The sequence below is a fragment of the Patagioenas fasciata genome, chromosome 1 (assembly GCF_037038585.1).
Source record: "Patagioenas fasciata isolate bPatFas1 chromosome 1, bPatFas1.hap1, whole genome shotgun sequence".
NCBI classification, from domain to species: Eukaryota; Metazoa; Chordata; class Aves; order Columbiformes; family Columbidae; genus Patagioenas; species Patagioenas fasciata.
Window position 1 is genome coordinate 112,844,956 of NC_092520.1, and position 17,142 is coordinate 112,862,097.

The 17,142-nt window shown below is 38.2% G+C and overlaps 1 protein-coding gene across 11 annotated transcripts in view; it reads left to right on the forward strand.

The window, feature by feature from the left end:
- MID1 (midline 1) overlaps positions 1-17,142 on the forward strand; it is a 276,859-nt gene that overhangs the window by 113,257 nt on the left and 146,460 nt on the right. The gene's annotated exons all lie outside the window — the stretch shown is intronic.

The window sequence follows — 17,142 nt, forward strand, 5'->3', positions numbered from 1 at the left end:
AGTATTCCACTCATAAGTATCTCCTGGCCTTTTAGTGTCCTCCTTTCCCACTCATTCCCATTCCCATAACTTCACCTTTCCCTGTATGCTCTATTTCTGAAACTCCATGTTTCCTTGCTCCCAAACTTGCCTATGCCTGAATCCTCAGTCAGATTTTCCTTAAGGTGCTGAGCTTTTGGCATATTCAGTGCATGCGTTCACAGTAACAGGTCATGCTGGACCAGTTAACAACAAATCTGTAGAATGAAATAACTGATGCAAAGAACCCAATATCCAGACTATCTATATTTTACTCCCATACCATTCTCCCCCTAGTCAGGGCTTAAGGACTGAATATTTGTTAGCAGTTGAAGGTCATTATTAAGTGTTCATCTAGAGCTCATCGTCTGGGTTATTTAACCTGAGAGGATGAAACTTCACGTGCTCTGGTATCAGTCAGTGATGAGAACCAAAGCTTGATTAATGGAGAGGATTGTGAGATTGCTTAAAAATGTTCTCATGACCTGAACTGAAACACTAATGGAAAGACATACAGCAAGCACAGGCACTTCTGCTTTGCAAAGACACTGATATCCTTGAATTAGCATATGCATTTGAACTGCTCATTTCCCTAACACTGCTTTCCAAAGCAGGCTCATCCGGAGTGATGATGATGTTAACAATGCAGACACAGCTAATGAGCAAGCCACACTCAATCTGCTCATAAGGCACAACGGTGTGACTATCCCTTCAGTGAGGAGCTTAAGATATATGTGAGTGAACTTAGGTATGCTGAGCACAGTAAAAATTATGAAGGTCAGATTTACTAGGAGAAAGGTGGATTTGGGTCAGACTGAGGGAGAGGAGTAGTAATGCTAAACGGAGTTACAGTGCTAATCCTTTTAACTTCCTCTCTGGGCTTTGTTGCCAGACCCCTATAGGGACTTGATTATTCAGACTTTGCTCCGTCTTCCCAAGCATCCATTTCGAGCAGAGCTGCCTCTTTCCATAGTTAACAAGGAGCTGAATGGCAAAAGGCAGCTAGTGTTTCTTCAAGGTGGCAGACAGCTTTTTACTTTTAAAACATTGTAATTCAACCAAAAGTATGGAATATCTGCTGACCAAGTGCATAAAAGTGTTTAGGAAGCTATACTGCTCAGGAGGATGGGAGTATTGTATCTGTATTGCATTATATCTTATCTCTGCTAACCATGGAAGAATCTCTTCTATAGAAAAGCTCTGGAGTACATAAAGGCACTGTTGTTTCTTGGAGTTAGTGAAGCTATGAAGTGCGTGAACTTTACCCCTTGCTTCTACAAAAGGCCTGCCAATTCTGTGAATTTTAAATCCATGGGAAATTTTTGTTGCCCTCGGCTGTTGAGTTTCAATGGCTTAAACTCTTTCTGAAGTTATGCTTGAATGCTATTTTCTTTATAGCATCTAGAATGACACCTTATGCTTTTCCTGCATTCATAATGCTGAGAAAAAGATGAATAAGTGTTCTCTGTTCAGAAAAGCTGTCATATATAATCCGGTCTGTTTGGTTGTTTCAGTGTAGTGATTTAGTGCCAATAATTCCAAGAAATACTAAAATGTGTTTAGTAGGCTTGTGTTTTAAAATCTGGGAATAAAAAGACTGATGTTATGAGTCATGAAGGAATAGCACATATAAACTGGGGCTAGGGCACAAGAAAACTGGAACTGTTTCCTGTGTAATGAGGCATGCATGGCAAAGACTGTAAGGAAGGGCTGGCAGCAAAGAGCTATCTACAGTGATGTAGTCATTTTATGTTGCATTAAGGTCTTGTTATTTTAGTATTTAAACAAAATTATGCTGCAGGAAAATTTGGAGCTATTGTACAACTTTGGTAAGGAAGAAAATCAAACCTCAAATAGTTGGTCTATGATTTAGGAGAATTACATCCATCAAATTCTGATCTTTAGCTGGGTATTTTGGAGATGAAAGGGAGGAAACTTGAATTCAGGAAGGAAATGGTGGCATGTGGAGTCTTGGAAAAGTCAGGGCACATGTGGGCAGATGCAAACAGCACTTTTTTGGCTGTGTGACCACAACTTCATTTTTGCTTACCCAAGATGATAGGCAGAACAGCCTGTATTTTCAAGTCACTAGTAACATGCCAAGTAAATAGATCTATTTTTTTAAGGTGTACTGGGCACTTACTCCACTGAAAATTTGGACACAAGCTGGATATTTTAAAAATGTGTATTTTTATATGCCCTTTTGAAAATGTAAGACAGTAGTAAGAAAGGAGCAAAAATGAAATCTGCCTTCAGTTTTCCCATCTGTATTATAAACCAATATCTTAACCAAATCCATTCCAAGATATGTCCAGCTACTGCATCAAAAAATCAAAGATCCTAATTTGAGAACTCAACTATGTCTCTGCATCCATATTTTCTTCTATAAGGAAGGCTGTGACGTGCCAGACAATTTATCTACCATTTCCCTACTGAAAATTCAACCCTACTGTTAGTTTAACTGCCAGACATGCTCCTAACTTTTAGTACATGATGTAAACCCCACCAATAAACCTTGGGTCCAGATTTCTGTCTGTAGTGGTGTGTCCAGATTGACAGACACAGTAGTATCTTCAAAGAGGTTGGAGGAAGAACAGTGTTGTCGAAGGCCTGATTGTTAAAATATGCAGGAATTCTCCCCTTTGTTTCCTTCGAGGTTTCTTCTGCTGCCACAGCAACATCTTCTCTTAGCCAAGGAAACAACTGCTTGGACAGCAGTGTGGTCATTGGCTGTGCAGTTGCCCCAGGCAGCCCTATCCTACTGTAGATTTGAGAGACTCAGTGTGAATTTGATCTCTGGACATTTAGTTTTCAACCAGGTAAAGCAGGCATGGTGACTTCAACCCTAAGACAGGCAAATGCTTGCTCATACCACTCACTGGGTGTCTTTCACAGGCTCAGCTTTTGCACAGAAAAAGAGTTGAGCTCTTGTGACAGTGCAGAAACCCAAAATAATCAAAGTTCAGGAGGCATATTGAAAGATTTATGCTTATTTTATGTTAAATATAGTAAAATAACAGCTTCTAAGTGATTTTTCTAAATCCTGTTTCTGACTTGTGTGCATGTGAGGGGAGTAATAATGAGGCTCCCGCTTGCCTATGATGCTTGACTTCTGGTGGGCTGTGATGGGAAGAGGTGAGTATCAGATCTGTTCTTGCTGGTGGAACTTTGCTAACCAATTCACAAACCAGTTGTCCTGGAAAAGTCTGCCTGTTCCAGATGCCATGTGTCATCCCACAATTCCTTTCCACTCCCCAAGCACCTGAGAAAGACAGATGGGGAGCTGAAAGGAGTCTTGGTAATATTGACCATAAAAAGACACCCCTTCCCCCTATACCTAAACTATATCTTTTCAATACATCATTTTGCAATATAAACAAACATCTGCTTCTGAAATATATAAGTTGAAAGCAAGACCATGGCCCTGATTCTTTAATATATGAAGTAGCAGAATAAGCATATGTGTGTGTGAGAATGCTTTATAAGATTGTATTTTTAAAACATTTAGTCCTAAGAACAAGCACTACTCAGTGTACTGAAGATCGCAATTCATTGCAAGAACTGGTATACTTCATCTGGTACAACAGGGTGATATTTATCTTCAGACAAGACAGAACAAATCTTTTGAAGCCCTTGTGGCCCTTTGAGTACTGGTCTGACTCAAAGTAATGAAACATATTCATCAGAGAATCTCAAGTGGATGGTGAAGTATTATGCCTTGATGGTTTATATTCTTCTCCCTCTCCTTTATATTATTTTAAACTCTGTTTTGCTCTGTATCTGAAATATGATGGTAGGATATCCATGTTCCAGATGCAACATGAAGGTATGTGACATAGGGTTTTTTCTTTGATTATTTTGGGGGATGGATGTTACTCAAATGCTGCTGAAAAATTAACATCACTCATTCATTGAGGACTCAGATTTCATGTCTGATTTTCACTGTTCAGACCGTTAATAGTGGCGTACACATGAATAATTCTGTTTATAATATTGTCAGATGCTTTACCCTCTTACTTGAGTATAAAACCTGAATAATGTAATTTACTTTATTGACTTCTGGAAGTGAAAACAATTCTAGTCATCATGGTCGGTCACCTGAATTTGATAGTTTTCCGCCATATAGTTGAGTAATTTCAAGGATCTCTCATGCAGAGTTTTGATTTTTTGTTGCTTTTTCCTTGTAAGCATGTAATATATTCAGGTTTCCATACAAATGAAAGAGCTAACGTCTAAAGAAAGGCTAATAATACGTTGTAGTTGTTTACATGGTTTGTAATTATAAATCATCTTGACCACATCTTGATTGTGTACGAACAGTCCAGCCCATCTTCCACGTAAACAGAGTTACAAAGCTCAGTTTGATTTGATAATAAAGCACTCAGGAAGACAAAGACAGTGTCTCACAGAATCACCTTTTAGTACTTTGGTGTCCAGGAAATGCTGATTCTCATAACTTCATAACCCAAGTGCAAATATAATGCAAAGCTGTATGTCTTAATAATAGTCGTTTTTTATTTGAGTGGTAGCACTTCAACATTTCAAGTTAATTTACAGAGTTTGACTGCTAAAGGCAATCTGTGCTCTGCCTGTGCGATAAAATACCGGCATGAATGCGCAGCAAAATAAAGTATTAACTTTCTTTTCTTACTAAGGGTTCAAAACGTTTTGCTCCTGTGGGATTTGATGTAAGCGATGCTGGATGTTTAGTCTACGGTCTTCTATTCACCTTTAAAAAGCCTAGGTTGTAATCTGATTTAGGTGACAATTAATTGGAAGAGATCAGTGGTCTCAATTTAGTTCCTTGTTTATGAAACCACCATCACACACTTAATAGAGTCCTGAGCATTGCATAACGGACCCATTTTGAGATACACTGGCACAATTGCAGTAAAAAAGGTATGGAGCATAACCTTGACTTAAAATATCCAAGAAATTACTTTCTTTTCAACAGCACACACACTTACTGAAAATTTGCAAAGTTGAACCATCCTCACTGGATGAAATGCCTTTATTCTCACAGATGATAGATAAAGGGTGTCAAACTCAATTTAATTGGGGGCCACATTAGCCTCGCGGTTGCCTTCAAAAGGCCAAATGTAATTTTAGGCCTGTATAAGTGTAGCTACCCCTACCGCGAGGCTTATGTGGCCCCCAATGAAAATGAGTTTGTCACCCCTGTGATAGACTATTCTGAAATACAAATGGCAAAGCTTTTGGTACTGCTGGAAAAGAAATCCTCAGTAGGAAGAACTGCATTATGGTAAAAGTGATCTACAGTGGCATATTAAAGATATCAGTATAGCAGAATTTGGACAGATGCTTTATTGCTAGGTGACCATCAAGTCAGACAGTATGCTAGGTTAAGAAGGTGCTGACTCTGATCAACATCTTCAGTCATCTGTTTACATCTGACCCATCCTGAAGTTGTAATAGACATGACAGAGTAGTGTAAAAGTCTGCAAAAATACATTAATTAATTACAGTAATTTGATATGGGAATAAATGAAAATATGGCCATAAGTAATAAAGGAAAATAAATATTTATAAAAAGGATGTTTCTCATCCTGTTTTATTAAATACTGAAAAGAAAGCTCTATTGTAGTTTTTGAAAAACACAGTGCCAGTTAATACCATTTCTGTAACCAAGTGTGGATGAAAAGTTGTGCATTGCAACCATCAGTAGAGGTTTTTGTGAGATAGAGTCTAGACATAGCAGAATAAAGAGGTTTAGAGTTTAGCACTTTGGGGGGTGGGTTGTGGGGATGGAGTTAAGGGGGTGGAGAAGAGGAGGATTTATGTATGTATGGCTGATGTTTGAGCAGCTGAATTTCAAAAAGTGTGAGGGGAAGAGAGGGAAAATCTTGTCTGGCCCCATGCGGGAGAAAAGAGAGAGAACAAAGCTTCCTTCAGTAAACTCAGCCAGTCATATAACCATAATTTCTGAGTTCCTCACAAGAGACCTACCCCACTATCACTGCTCTAAAGAGAAAACAAAATTGTGAAATCAAAAGTCAGCACTGGGGGGAGAGAAAAAAAAAAAAGGTAGATTGTAAATGAGGCAGGGTTTATGCTGAAATAATAACCTTAGCAGTGATAACAAGGCTCCTGGTGAACCACTTGGCAGACTTTTAAATCTGTCTTCTCAGATGCAGAGTGTCTGCCATTTTTAGGCAGGTTCTTTGTCAAAGGAACTTAACATTGTGACAGAATAACATACTCTTTAATGTGCATATGGAGGAAAAAATACCTTCCCCCATCTCCTGTGTTGGTAACTCTGATGCATTGATAATATCTCTGTATTGCTTGCTTGTTTATTTTGTAGAGGTTTTTTTTTATCCAATTACTACCAAATGACTTTAAAAATCAAGGTAATGAAAATACATTTGTTTTCTGGTTACCTAAAAAAAATGAATGTGTACTGAGGACAGCATTAAATCTTCTTTCAGTATTAAACATTTAAGTAAGTGATGGCTGTGCTGCTGCCCTTTGAATTCATGCATGTCTGCTAGAATATTTAATCTAGCAGGCTTTCTTGCACATCTCATCCATGCTAATGGGAGGAAAATGTGTTGGTTTCTGATTTTTTTCCAGAAAATATCTCATTGAGTGGCTGGTACGCTCACCTCCTTGAACAGAGAGGGTAATGTATTGCTGATGGTTTTAGTCCAATAGATTTACTCCATATTAGCTGAAACACATGGAGTTTTTAAGGACCATACATTTTTAATAGAGAAAAGCAGCCTGCTGCAAATTACTTTCCTCCATCCTTTAGATTCATTTTATTTGAAGGAAGATAGAAAAATTAATATCTTGTCACAGAGAAGGCCTAAGTTGGCAAAAAAAATTATTCAGAATATGGTACATAATTAAATTTAGGAATATAGATGAGAAAAACAGGTCCCATCAGTTCTATTTCCCACAGATCACGTTTTTTTTTTTTTTTAATTTTCACTTGGCGTTACTGCCTGAGAAATGGACTACGCAACAGCTGCAGGGTATTTAGGACTGCAAAACGTGGTGTTTTACACAGGGTCTTTCTCAGAATAACACTTCAGAATCTGGTCTTCCCCCTGTTTTAGGAACCTGTTTCTTCATTGCTAAATTATAGGCACCTCAAGATGAGCTGGAAGCTCTGCCAGACTCTGCTGCCACCACCTCACCTTTTGTATCTTGCTTATATATTTTGGCCAGGAGACCTGCCATGCTTCTTGCCAGGTATTTACACTTGTCCTTATTTTCTAGAGCTGTCCATAGTTTAGGAAAGAAAAGCTCTCCGGAAAATATAATAAAAGTAGTATTTTAACAAATAAGGTGTCCATATGTGGCCCTTTCATATATGTAAAGTTGTTGATTGAATTGAAAGACAAGCAAAAAAATAGAAGCAGCTTCTATGGGGTGGTTTTCAAAGCTTGGTTCTTATAAACTGGAAATGAGAGCTGCTATTGGCTTTAATCAGTATTTTGATACTGTTCAAAATTGGGCTAAAGTAAGCTACTGAAAATTGACTTAATTTCTTGCCCCAGCTTGTGTGAGTATTTTTATGTCATTAACATGGAATCTCCTCTCATCGCTGCACCTGTCAGTCTTTCAAGTGCATTTGCAAGGTTAGTGGAAAGTGGAAATGTGCAGTAGAAAAAGGTCTGCCCATTTCTCCTTGGCTTAAATAGGTCCAGCCTTTGTGAAAGTCTTGAAGGAACACTGGGTCATCCATTCCTGATGGCAATCCAGGAACCTGAACAAGCTTTGAAGATATTGAGATAAACTGAATATCAGCTATGTGTTCACAGCCTGGTTTAGCTGTCTGAAGGTCAGGAACCCAGAACATCCTGGCCGTTACCAGCTTTTCTCTGTGTTAACAGTGGAAAAGATGGTTACCTACGAAAGGATACTCACACTATCTATTTTGGACATCTATCTCTAGAGCAAGGTTTATCCCATCCTGGGGTGCCTATTTCACTCTGTTTTCTAGAAAGAACTGTATGGGGATATAGCGGAAGATTTGGCGAGGAGGTTAGTTAAATGTAAATACGCTCAAGTGACTTGCACCTGTCTGTAGAAAAAGCACATACATCACACTAATTGTCTTACTGACCTTGTGTGTTTGATGAGTAGAACCTCTGTGTTAGATAACATAGGCCTGTGAGAAACTCTAGGCACCTTTTTACGATGTCTGAGATTTCCACTTTGTTGTGAGAAAGAGCAGGAGGCTGTGCCTGCCTGAAGCCTTGGAATACAGGCGAGCTCAGCAGGCCCAGTAATCTTCCAGTAGGGCTGAACTGACCGGCGCCTGCGTCCCTGCATTTGTCACCTCTGCCTGGGAGCTTAGGTGTGGCTTTGGAGATCCTCCAGTAGAGAGGTAACTGAAATAAAACTTTCTCTTTGCAAATGTATCCATGGCCTCTGGCTCTTCTTGCGATGTGCCTGCGTATGTGTACACAAGAACCTGAAGAGTTGGCTAAAATTTTGTCTAGCTTTTCAATGGCTAAAATAAAAGTTTTATTCTCAGTCCTGTCTAGAGGAACTTATCTATCAGTCATTTGACACAGGACACCTAACTTAGGCAGCCTGCATCTCCTGCCCTGCCCCCTTGACCCATTTGCCCTTTCTCAGGCTGGTTTCTTGACAATATAGTCAGCCCCATCCTATCCAGCTCATCCTGTCTGCAGCACTAGCGATGACAGAAGTTGTCTTTTGCTAACTGGATATGATAAAAGAAGCTGAAATAAATCTAATAATGGAGAGAATGGATCAAAGCATGGATTTATATTCCAGGTGAGACTCCATGGCAGGTGACACTTCAGCCGCTATTGTAGGTGTGGATGTCTGTGCTGATGAGGAACTTGGAAGAAATAGAAAACACGGCAAAACAGAGTGTGGGAGCAGAGCCCTCAACACATCAGTCTCACAGGGTATAACAACTATATTTACCCTAACTTCCAGCAGCTGCAAAGGTGTTCTTTCTGGCATACTGTAGCTACTTCTTTTCTCCAGCACCTCAGGTAATACAATACATACTCATCATTTCTTGCGGCTGAAAGGGAGATGACGACTGTTCATGTTCTTCTAGGGGATTTTCTCAGCCAGGACAAATGCAAGCAGAAGACAATATTAGGTTGATCCAGCAGAAGACAATGACAGTGAGAAAACGTGACATTTGAGTCCCTATATCCACCTGCAAGAGTCTCTTGTTTTCACACTGATACAGCAAGTCACTGGTGAGGGAGAGTTAGCTGCCAGTCAGATTGGTTTCCTGGAAAAGAAGTTCCGGTGGCCTACCTGCTGTTTAATAAGTGCACTCTAGTTGTCATTCAAGCTCTTGAGCAGATTTTTTTTTAATGAATTATTCTCTCTGTTACACAAAAATCATCATGATCTTGAATTTACCACAGATTCAGAGAAGTTAGTGCACAACAATCCAAAGGTGGGTTGTTTCGCCTGTATTGTTGTCCTTCTTTTTTTCTTTTCTAAGTCATTCTTGGATGTCAGATGTTGCTGAACCTGTTTGGTTGCTTCGTGAAATATGGATGGACATGAACTACCACCTGGAGCAGCTACCTGGAGCAGCTGCTACTATGTCTGACTAGCTCACAAAGACACATTTATTCTGGTTGGCATTAATTAGATGGAGAAGGTGGGGAAGAAAAAGGGAAGAAAAGAGAAGTTATTGCATTCCTGAGCTGATTACACATACAGGACTGACAAGCAGAGAGGAAAATTGCAGAGCATAGCAGCTGTCTCTACTGGCAACTGAAAACTGGGCTAAGTTACCAAACAAGGCTAAAGAATAACCCAATCTAGCCCATTATTTGCAGCCCAGTAACTTTATTTTTTTCTGATTTTTATATTTGACCTAAAGAGAGCTAAGTAAAATAAATTAGTGATAGCTGTGGCAAATAAATATTTCCAGGAATCGAAAATTGAATTTCCAATTAATTTTAAAATGCCTTGCAGCACTGTGCAAGGCGCTACCAGGCATTGCATCCACTTTGTGTGTGTGTGTGCGTGATTATTGCTCAGCAGGTCCAAAGCTTAAAATCAACTGCATCTCATTGCCATGGGATGTTATGAAGGCCCAAAGTATAAAAGGGCTCTCAAAGAAAAACTGATGAGAGATGTGCACACGGATGTCCGTCCAGATGCCTGTTGCCAATAGTAGAGTGAGTACGCCTGGGAGAGGTTCAGTCAGTAGCTGGTTGGTTCCTCAGTTTTCCTTTAACTCACACATCTTCTATGTGACACAGCTTGTCTGTGGCAATGGTGAAGAGGGGTGTTTGGTTAATTCATAGCTGTTTCCTATGAAAAACTATGTCTGCATTAAAAATCTGAGGTTCAAATAGATGCAAATTAATGACTGTAACCTGTATTATTGTCATCTGGTTAACGGGTGTTCTCTGTGGCATGTTAGTATCAGTCTTGCATGATCTTTAGGTTTTGAAACACATAATTGAATGTGTGATGGGTTCTTCATCGATAGGAACTTTAACACTCTTACCAATTAGAGGACTTTGTCATTCCTTTCAGGCTAGAAAATTTCATGCTCTAGATCTGGAAGTTTTATAACAATTCCTCCCCAAGGATATTGTTACTGCTTAAATAGCCAGCTGATATTTTTCTTGAGTCACCACTGGAGTCTTTGTTCTTAGGTTTATCCACTAGACTTTGTTGTTATTTAAGCTTATTCCTTTTCTCTTGCTTGAGAATAAATGCACCATTTCACATTGTTTTCGAGCTGGCAGGTATGCTTTTAGTTGTAATCTATGTTGTAATTTATGATAGGTTATAGCATCAGGAGAATCTTTTGAAGAAAATCAGATAGTAAACAGTATTGTATTTCTTTCCTTGTCTCTTGGTTGGCATTACTTTTGGGGCAAAATTCCTTTGTGTAGACTACAGTGATTGTGATACCAAGAAGTGAAGGGGCTCTTAGAGAGCTTGCTACATTAGCAACAAGCTCTTAGTCTGATGGGAGAGAATACTTACGTGAGTCTTTAATCTGTAATTTGGCAATGAGCTGTGTTTTTTCTGTCTAAATGCAGGTGCACCACCCTGATGAAGGCACTGGCAAGAGAAAAAGGGGCAAAGAGGGGAAAAGGAAAGTTGCCAGATAATTAGAGATTTAATAATAAATAGAAAAAATGGGTGCTCTGTTAACCAAGATTTTTGCTTGTTTAAGTTCTTGCAAATCACGAATACTTAAGGAGGGAGAGTGATTGATGGGATTAATTAGAGCTGTATGTTTAACAAGTGCTCCTAGCTATAATAGCCTCATTAATTAAACTTGAACTTCGTAAGGAATCTTTTCATAATCCATACTAGTTTATGAATTCTCTCTTATTTTTGTTTTTGAGTGGAGGAAAAATCAGATGAAGACTTCAGTAGTGCATATGAAAAATAATACATAATGCATTTCTGTGATTCACATGTCTTTGGAAAATCGGAAAAACATGAATCAACACATAAATCACACATAATCACCAAGAACATAATCAGCAAGACCAGCGTTTGTGGAGATGTTTTCTTTAGCAGTCTCTGGAGGTCTGTGTTTAAATTCATCTTACGTGAAGTTGCATGAACCAGCCTTTAAACTAACCATAAGCTAAGTAAATAATTTTTATGCTTTAAGCAATTTGCTTTCCATTGAGAACACTGAATATCCATAATCCTCTTCTTTTACATACTTGCATTTGTAAATAGTTATATCTCTTCACTTGATAAACTCTTCGGAAAATAACATAAGGGTGTATATGTTTCCATATATATCGAGGGTCTTGATCCTGCAGTCTTTTGTGAATGTAAAATGGACTTAAGTCACTCCATAGGCTCTATGCTGTTAAGTAACAATTAGTGTTCCCTAATGCTTTGTTTTATATGGATTAATGTCCTTTATTAAACGTCACTGCTTTCTTTTACTAATACATTTCAAAGCTATTCATTTCACCTTGCTAATGATCCTCATTCATTTTGAAATATTCTGGTACAGTGAATACAGGAATATCCCTGGAAGACAAAAGATACACCCTCAGGACTAAAGATCATTTCATTAGCATACACTTGCTTTAGATCTAGCTCTCTAAGTATTTGTCTATGTACTTAACTTTATTTCACATTCCCAGGAAATTCATGTACCTGATTCTGTCTCTTAGTGCAATTGCCACTACTGTTTGCAGTAAGAAGACAGTCCTTCTATAAGAAAGTGGTTGAACTGTGGCTTTAGTTGGAAACGACTGAAGTTTCAGTTGCAATTCACATGTGTACATGTGAATAAGAAAGACAGAAATTTATCGCTTAATTGAGAGGCTTTTGAAACAACATTTTATTAATATGCAAATAATAGATTCCAGGATGTAGTCCTAAGCCTATAATGAAAAAAATAGTTTGGTAATAGAGCAAGCGATGAAGTTTCCAATTATTGTATAGTTGCTCAGGAATACATTAATTTCTGTAAGACAAAGCTTAACCTGTAGAAGTATGTATGGCAAAGAGAAATGTAGTTGGATTTACCTGTGAACATACAGCATCTTGGACACAAAAGATAATATATTATGTCTTAATACCAAGTTTAATGAGAGTGCTTCGTATCTATCAGTCTTGATCACTTTTCTGCAGTTTTTCAGGAATTTTGAGTAAAATGTTATTTTTTAAAGAAACTTGACCTGATTCTGCATTCTTTATGTTACTCAAAACTTGCATCATTTTCAGCAAGGATGTTGGCTTAAAAGCAAAGAATAAAGACACCATCTTTTGATTTTTAACACTGAAGCATCACTGTTGCCTTTAGCAAAACTGAGAGCTGGGTATGAGGCTAAAATACACTTTTACTTACTGGAAGTGTATATTCATAACACTACTCATGAATACCACATAATCTTCCTGTGAGACTAAGGTTTGTGTTTCAGTGCTTAAGAATGTAAATCTAAATTGGTTCTCTAATACAGTTCCTTGTGGCCACTGTTTAGAAACATGAATAGATACAGGCAGTGTTTCGAAGTTTGCTAATGTGATATTTGCATCCCAGTTTTCTGAAACAGATCACATAGAGGTAAGGCATTATCAGATGTCATCTTTGTAAAGCAGGTCCACTGAAGAGACTAATCCGTTATGCTAAAAAATATTTTAAAAAATAGTAGAACACTGTAGGATTTAGATACAGCCAGCAGCCTCAAAGACAAGTCTGATCTCTAAACCTGAAGTGTTGAGGCTTCCTAGATTTGGAGATCTCATTGTCCACTGCACAATTTAGGATTAATTGCTTTTCCAAATACTGTAGCAGAGACTTTGATTTCAGAATTACGTCTTTAGAAACTTTAGGTTTCATGTTTAGCAAGTTTCAGATCAAGTTTGTTTTGGCATGACATAGCTAAAAAAGCAGTTTACAACAAACAAATGAAAACAATTTTCTTATCTTTTCAGAACAAAACCTTTTCTGTGTGATTAATTTGAAGAGGTAAACAATCCTTTAGGATGTGCTGCAGGAGAAGACGTAAAAAGTAACAAGTTCCTGTGGATTTGACTGCAGTAGTTTTTGTCTTCCCCTCCCCCCACCCACCCCCGTTTTTAGGCATACATTTGCACACTGATATTCTTCAAATCTTATTTTAATACTGATGTTTTCATGCTTCTGCCCTGATCATTCCCTCTAATGTCCTTCAAGGAGACAGATTAGAATTCAGTGCTATATCATTAATCTAACAATTTGGAACAGAGTAATTAATCTTCTCTTTCTCTATCTAAAACCCAAAATGCAGCACTGAGCAAATGGCTTCATTGATCAAAGGGAATTGTTAAAAGCAAGTCCTTTGTAACAGTGAAATGGGATGGGAGAAGCTTTTATTTTTCACTCTCCTTTCCTCCCCTGCCCCCTAAGATTGCAAGTAGCTGCCGTACATTGCAAACAAGGGGATTTCTTTTTTCATGGCTTATTTTGAATTTAGAAAGATACTATTCTATCTGAACAAGGGAAATCTGGTACTTGATGGTGCAATTCATAATCTACTCATCTAACATGAACTAAGTGCTACACATTGCTCCTCCAGCAAGGCATAAATTGTTTTTGGATTACATGCTGCTGTTGAAATTAGAGTTTGCCTTTCCCCAGAGAGCATTACTGGTGAGTCATTTATAGTATGGCTTATTGGGCCAAATTCAAATTATATTTAAAGACCTTTGTAAAATGAAGATGAAGCATTAGAGAGGAAAATGGCCTACCTGCATACAGTGAGACAACAGAGGGGTTTTATAGCTCAAAGAGCAACTAATATTAACCAGCCATTTGAAGGAGAGTTGATACTCAGCATTCATATGAAACAGTTTCATATTTAGAAGCTCTTCATATTGTATCACAAGTTGCTCTTACTGACATGATATTTACTAATTTTTCCAAAAGGCCAGACTGACTTTTTCTTCCTTGGATGTCCTTGATGTGCAAAGAGAATCACAGGGTACAGACACTGACAGAAAGGCAGGAGCATCTACACTTTATCCACTTCTTTACTTGGGGTGGGCAGAGGACGTGACTCATCAGTAAAGTACTGAGAACGTACTTGCCCAGAGGAGAAGAGCACTATGTGTCTGACCATGAGGTTGCTCTAACTCTGGTCCTGTTCAGTAAAAGAGTGAGTCGCGAATGTGTTTTGGATCAGTCCCTCTGTGCTGACTGACAATATGGCAAGAGAAAAAAAGAATGGAGAGATACTATTTTTAACCAATCCACTGTTGTTATTTTTCTTCATCATAAAATCCTATGATTAGCTGTATAAAACGATTTTTATGGGTGTGCTTGTCTGTGAGAAAGTTACAAACTGCAGACATACTAATATATTTGTTCTAATTGTTAATATTACAGCTCCACTATGAACTTGTTATGCTACAGTATGGCATCTGCTTTCCATGGACAGTGGACTGATTGTTTGGAGTATGTGCCTGGCAGCAGCACTTATCAGTCTAAGAATGCGTGTTACCTGTCCATCAAAAGAAGATAAAATAAAATAAAATTCCACCAGTAATGAGCTTTAAAACAAATATTGCACTTCTATTCTGCACATGCAATGAGTAGCATAAAGAATTCTCTTTTGTGGGCAGATGACAAAACAGTAAAAAAGAGGTTTTGGAAACTGCATATTACGATTTCCAGACCAGCAAGTAAAAATCCTACTTTTTAACTTTCTTAAAAAACACCTGGACTGATTTTCAAGTCCCTCTGTTTTTCCAAAGATATTCATGCCTGACTTATTAGTGAGACAACTGAACCCAGCAAAAATCTATACTAGATGTGTGTGGGTCAGTGAATTCCAGTAGTGACACTGGAATACTATTTTGTGCTCCATCTAAGTTGCTTCTCCCAGTCAGTCCTGGTACTATATTTTTCTAGGACTTTATATGTTTTGTGGAAATAGGATTTCTTGTAACCTAAGTGGGAATCTACTTGTTTCTATCCTACTGTTGATCTGGTGCAGCTCATAAGGTGCTCTGTTTCTCGATTGCAAGGAACATTGTAACTGGAATAATACTGGGTTACAATATGGCACAGCTATGAGGTGTGCAGAATATGAAGGTTGCTATTTGATGCTCCTTTAAACAGCAGGATCACACTGGCCAAACTCTTCTCATGCAGAGCTGACCCTGAATTCTGGAGAAACAGAAAGCTTCACAGCAAATAGATACATTCTGGAGATTCTGTCATCAGAAAAAAATAATTTAGAACTCACACATGATGAAATAATAATTTTACAGTGGCTCAATGGGTGGATATTTGTTAAGTATCTGAGCCTTAAGCTACGTTAAATTTAGATACATTAACTTATTTCTCTAGCAATATATTAGCTCAGAATCTTAGACCGAATTTCTTCATGATCTGATGTTGCCAGTTGAAATATACTGAATCTTATGGACATAGTTTAAGAAATTACTTTCACCAGCTACCCACTTCTTCCCCCTGTTGTAACTTACTGCAACCATATATACCTTAAGTAATCACTTTTTAGTTTGTACCTGGCAAAGAAACTCATGAGTTGTTGTTTAGCACATAATCTACTTTGGTGGCTGACACATCTTGTGTTTCTTTAATAGGATTCATCAAAGCTCTTAGTGGGTACCATAAGTATGCAAATGCACAGCTGTGCTGGCTCTGAGCTCTAAATACGATATTTTGTTCAACTGTGGTACTTTGATCATATTCAGAAATATATATCAGTCTTTCTGCTACATGAGAGTGTAACTCCATGTATAAAGACTTGTCTAGTGGGGCTTTCATGAATGTCAATATGTACTGCAGAGGAGGAAGGCTAGAAGTCTTTTACTTTATACTTGACACATGACCTCAGAAAGTGGAAGAAGGGACATTACTATGGTAGAGGGTGTGGATATTTGTCAGATACATTCTTTATCTTAAGCTAAGATTCTTGAAGGATAACTGAAACAAGCTAGCATAGCCAGTGATGGAAGTAGAAGTTTTTGAGTCTATGGGTTTGAATCCATAATTATTTACTTGTATGCATGTGTGTATGTACAGAGAAAAGTGCACTGCATTCTTCACAGGCGTACCATCATATAGACATACTCAGGTTTCGAAATAATTTTCTAGTGTTTGTTTTTGGTTGGTTTTTGGTTGTTGTTGTTGTTGGTTTTTTTTAAACATATGCAATATTACCCTCAAAATGAAGAAGCACACATGCAGGAATCAAGATGCATCCATAGAATTAAGATTATTGGAACTGTTTTGCATCACTTTTGTGATGGATTAAGGAGAAGATTTAAATGTAGAAAACTACTTATTTATCTAAACTGTTTCAGACTGTGGCTGGCTGGCTCCAAGCATAGGGCATGAAAAACTCGAGCTAACTATAATGTGGACAAGTAGGGCAGCAGGACAACACCTGCTAATAATACTGTTCTTTGGAGTGCCTGTTCCCGAAAGCATCTGGATGAGAATGAGCCAGCATGGCTGGAGGGACACTCCAAAGAAACTGCATGATGCTGTTTAACGAAGTATCAAGGACAGGATATGAGCTGAGGAATCTAAAATCCTTCCATCTAGGACTTGTCCTATGGCCTCTGCTGGGCTTCTGATCACTTGACTTGACTGTAGATTATCCATGGACTTTTAATATAATGGAAAAGAGTTCC